The following is a 5,560-nucleotide window of genomic DNA, read 5'->3' on the forward strand; positions in this document are numbered from 1 at the left end:
GCACAGGCATTTGAACCAGAGGGCTGCCGCCCTATAGCTGTTAAGTAGTATACTTTAAAGCTAATTGTGGTGTGTGCCGGCCGGCAAAGGCAGGCCGGCACACATCCTCCTATACTGTACTAGTATTCTTCTGTATAGCATATACAGTAAGAAGAAAACTATAGTAAAAGTTTAGGTACAGCACTGTATCTTCTAACACTATTGTGTTTTCTTACACAGCCCTTTGCTGTTGCCCTCAGACAGGAAGCAGAGTTCTTCCCCGTCTATTATCCAGGATTTTTTAAAATCATTGCCTAGGTGTGAGCTCCACCTGTTTCCTATGGAAACCTTGCATTGGTTACTCTAGTAGAGATAAACCATTTTTGATTTTATTATCTGGAAGGCTGCAACAATGGGTTGTGAGGGAAACACAAGTGTGTGTCTTTCATTTATGAATTGTTATGCTATACTATGCATATCCAGTGATACATAGTTCACTTGATACTCATGGAAATTTCTTCTCTTTACAGAAGGACACTCCGAAGTGGGGAAGTGCTTTCTGCAATGTCAGCAGCAAGAACCTCTGCGGACATGAGTTTTGTAGGAGACACGCAGCATACGCTGTCTCCAAGGATGATCTCCGGTATTGGGACCCTCAGGTATGTACTGTGTGCACTAACCTGATTAATGAGACATTTAAATAGCTAGGAAGAAGCTTCGTACCTGGGTAAGGGGCTTCCAAAAGTACACTTCTGGCCCTTATCTTCCAAGTGAGAAGATGAGGGCGTATCTTTTCCCTAAGGCATCAGCTGAGGCAGTGATTCTCCAGCCTCAAGAGGAGATCCCCTAAGTTCAGATCCAGGTGGATGCTGAAGTCGCGGTCGCGATGCAAGACATCCAGCTAAATGACAGGATATCTGATGTGGACGGGTGTCAGGAGGAAGACCTCCTTGCAGAAGCCCAGGATGAAGTTCAAGTCCCTCTACATCGGCCGGTCTCCCAGTAGAGCTGGGACAGGCCCTCTCTTCTATTGTTGGAATGATCCAACAAATGCAGAAGGAGAATCAGGAGAAGGCGGCTGCAATGGAACTGCGAATGCAGTGCCTTGCAGAATCACATGGGCCCCAGAAAAGCTCAATGTGAAAGACCTTCCTTTGTGCTCGGATGCTAACCCATGGAGGTATGCTGAGCACATTTCGATGACGACTGGAAAGATCGTCATCTCGGATATGCTGGGCTCAGTTCCCCTGGAGGGTGGAATTCTGGCCCAGCAAGGCACCATATCCGGACTGTTATGTCCGGCTGAGGAAGGAACCAGCTTCAAAGGAGGAGGCAGAGCCGAAGGAGGTCATAGTGATGACCATGCTAAGGCTCAAGCTCTACTTTCATCTTCGATGAAAGAGAGGGGCTTCTCTAACTCAAAGGTAGCTGCATTGAATAAGAAGCTCCCTTCCTTTGTGTCCCTCGCCTACTAGAGCCTTCCCCCTTTTTACAGAAAGGGTTTCTGGCTGTACTAAAAGCAAATCGAGGCCGGCAAGTCTTGCCCCTCCCTAGAGGAGTGTAAACCCTTGTCGCTGGCCCTGCCTATGGACCACAAAGATTGGAAGGACGTCCATCTTACGTTCTAAGTGGAAAGTTGGAGGCTGATATTGCCGGACGTCAGTTCGGCAAGGGACCCCCCTAAGCTGTCTGACTTTCTTTTGCGAAGTGAGCTCGATACAAAAGAAAGACTGACTGCCTCAATGTCTCTTCAGACTACTCTCGAGACGATGGCAAGTGACCCCAAGGTCCATGAAATGTTCATGGTAGTGGCCAAGCCTCATCTGGCCACAGTGACGAAGGACCTTTATGGCTTCGTCAAGGCAAGGAGAGCTTGTAGGGAGTTCGTGTTTACCTCGGCTACAGTGAGGCACGAGCTAAAGAAACTAATCTCCTCCAACATTTGGGGAAAAGACCTTTTTCCCTACCGACTTGGTCAAAGAAGTTTTTGATAAAGCCACCTTGGAGAATAGAAACCTTCTCCAGAAGTGGGACCTGGCTATCAAAAGAAAGTCTTCCCCGGATGAGGGTCCTCAACCAAAGAGGAAGACTATGAGGACTAGGCTACCGTCTCGGCCAGCCAAGCCTCTTAGACAGCAACAGCAACTGCAATTGCCATTGCCCCCCAGTGCCCCAGATCGTGGCACAAACCCCGACCACCTTTCAGTGGGTACCCCAGGCCGTGTCGACACAGTCCACGGCATTCACCCCAGCGTTCGAAGGGCAGTCTACTTCCTTCCGAGCAAAGCCTAGAGGAGCAGCCAGAGGCTCGTCTAGACGCCCCTCAAGGGGGAAGGGGATTCAGGGGTGGTCGTGGTCAGGAAGGCAAGACCTCAGGACGGCAGTCCAAGTGAGGTGATACCGGTAGGAGGGAGACTTCTGAAATTTCGGGATCGGTGGACCTTCGATCCCTGGGCCCACAGCCTACTCAAGAATGGATTGGGCGGGAGCTGGTACAGCACTCCACCCCCGTACCTTCGGTTTTTTCCAACACTCCACCCCCGTTATGGAGGAGTACGTTCAAGAACGGTTGGAGAAAAAGGGTGAAGCCCATCAATTTCTAAGGGAGGCTGTTTTGTGTTCCCAAGAAAGACTCGGAAAAGCTCAGAGTCATTCTGGACTTGTCGCCACTTAACAAGTTCATAGTGAATTGCAAATTCAAAATGCTAACACTGCAACACATAAGGACCTTACTGCCCAAGAGGGCATATTCCGTCTCTATAGACTTGTCAGATGCCTACTGGCACATTCCAATTAGCCATCGACTCTCCCCCCTACCTAGGGTTCAGGCTACAGCGAAGACTATACGCCTTCGGAGCCATGCCATTCGGGCTAAACATAGCCCCAAGGATTTTTACGAAGCTTGCGAGCGTAGCTCTCAAACAATTTCGCCTAAAGGGAATTCAGGTAGTAGCCTACCTGGACGACTGGTTGGTGTGGGCAGCATCCGAGACAGAATGCTTGCAAGCTTCCAGTCAGTGATCCAGTTCCTAGAGTACCTAGGCTTCAAGATCAACAGAAAAAGTCTCGACTTTCTCCATCTCAAAAGTTCCAGTGGCTAAGATCCACTGGGACCTTTTGTCACACACCGTTTCTCCACCCCAGCGAAGAAAAGGAAGGAGATAGCGGGTTCTGTCAAGAGACTTCAAGATTCCGAAAGGATATCAAGACACGAGCAGGAGAGAGTACTGCGCTCTCTCCAGTTTGCTTCGGTGACAGACCCAGTGCTAAGAGCACAGCTAAAGGATGCAATCGGAGTTTGGAGAAGTTATGCATCAAACGCGTGAAGAGATCTGAGAAGACCAGCCGCTTCGGCTAAGTACTCTTCTCAGGCCTTGGTCCCAAGCCAGACATCTAAAGAAGTCAGGTTCTTCTTCAGCCACCTCCCCCGTCGGTGACGATTCACTCAGACGCCTCAAAGGAGGGATGGGGAGGTCACTCTCATCGGAAAAAAGTCCAGGGGACTTGGTCCAGGCTATTCAAGACCTTTCTCATAAAACTTTCTAGAAGCTAGGGCAGTGCTCCTTACCTTAAAGAAAGTCTCCCCGCGTCATTCGTTCCACATAAAGTGGTAATAGACAGCGAGGTAGTTGTAAGATACTTGAATCGACAAGGATCGAGGTCACCACCTCTCAACCAGGTGATGTTGGCCGTCTTCCGATTGGCGGAAAAGAAGAAGTGGTACCTGTCGGCAGTTCACCTTCAAGGAGTCCGCAATGTGACAGCGGACGCTCTATCCAGGTTCACACCGATAGAGTCGGAATGGTCCTTAGACGCAGGATCATTCTCCTTCATTCTGAATCAGTCCCAGAACTGCAGATAGACCTCTTTGCGACGAAAGACAACAAGAAGTTGCCCCTGTACGTGCCCCGTACGAGGACCCCTTAGCGGAAGCAGTGGACGCGATGTCCCTCGACTGGAACAGATGGTCCAAGATTTATCTGTTCCCTCCTCACAACCTTCTGTTGAGGGTCCTCAACAAACTGAGATCCTTCAAAGGGGTAGCGGCAATAGTGGCCCACAAGTGGCCCGAACAGCGTGTGGTTCCTCCTGGCATTGGAACTGTAGCTGAAGTTTGTACCACTACCAGATCCAGTTCTGACCCAGCGAGTCCAGAAGTCAACTGTCTGCGCTTCATTACAGAAAACCCGGACCCTGCAGTTCATGATTTTCTCTCCCTAGCGGTGAGAAAGCGTTTCGGGATTTCGAAAAGCCAGTATAGACTTCATTGAGGAATATAAATGCAAATCTACTAGAAGGCAATATGAGTCATCTTGGAGAAAATGGGTGGCTTTTGTCAAGGCGAAGATTCCGCAGGAGATCTTGACAGACTTCTGCTTATCTTTTTTCCCCACCTCCATGGTCAAGGGTTGGCAGCGAACACGATTTCAGCGTGTAAGTCTGCTTTGACAAGACCCCATTCTATATGCCTTCCAGGTCGACCTAGGTAACGAGATCTTTAATAAAGTCCCGAAAGCCTGTGCTAGGCTCAGACCTTCAGCACCTCCAAAGCCCATTTCATGGTCTTTAGACAAGTTCTTCATTTCGCTTCTCTGTTGAGCAATGAAGAATGTGCGTTAAAGGATTTGACACAAAAAGTTATTTTCCTAATTTGCACTCGCGTCCGGGGCCAGGGTTAGTGAAATTGTAGCCTCTCGAGAGAGGCAGGTCGTGTTCAGTTCCTGGATGGGGAAGAACTGAACCTGTTTCCGGATCCTACGTTTCTCGCCAAGAATGAGTTACCCACCAACAGGTGGGGTCCCTGGAGAATCTGCCCTCTGAAAGAAGATGCATCTCTATGTCCAGTAGAATGCCTAAAGGTCTATCTTCATAGAACTTCAGACTTCAAGGGTGGTCAACTATTCAGGGGAGAAACATCAGGCTCAAATTTATCTCTGAATCAACTCAGAGCAAAAATCACATATTTTATTCGCAGAGCGGATCCTGACAATACACCCGCAGGTCACGATCCGAGGAAAGTTGCCTCATTCTTAAATTTCTTTAATTGCATGGATTTTGAACATCTCCGTTCATACACTGGCTGGAAGTCTTCCAGAGTGTTCTTTCGCCACTATGCGAAGCAAGTAGAGGAACTAAAAGAGATCTGTGGTAGCAGTGGGTCGCGGTGTTAACCCTACTGTTTAACTCTGCGAGGAACAGTGGTCTTAATTGGGACGATTAATTCCAGGGTGAGTGTGTAGTTACATACTGTACTACAAACTAAGTGAGGGCACTGTGTTGCCCATCCAGACTGTTCCATTTCCGAAGGTGAACCTAGCATAAGTGCAGACATGTGTGCCGAGCGTTTCTAACGCTAATGTCATTGATTTGTAATACAGGCATTTATGACTTTGATACCTCGGTATCTTAAAAGTGGCATCTAATGTTTTTCTTTCAGACAAACAAGCCCTGTTTACTATCATACTTATGCTTAAAGTTTTGGGTTATCCTCTTCTTATATATATATGTATAATTGTGGTTAACCTGTCTGTTTATTGTCTGTCAATAAGCTTGTTCTTGAGAACCTTGCGTCTCCTTCACC

Source organism: Palaemon carinicauda, chromosome 10, assembly GCF_036898095.1.
Source record: "Palaemon carinicauda isolate YSFRI2023 chromosome 10, ASM3689809v2, whole genome shotgun sequence".
In the NCBI taxonomy this organism is placed as follows: Eukaryota; Metazoa; Arthropoda; class Malacostraca; order Decapoda; family Palaemonidae; genus Palaemon; species Palaemon carinicauda.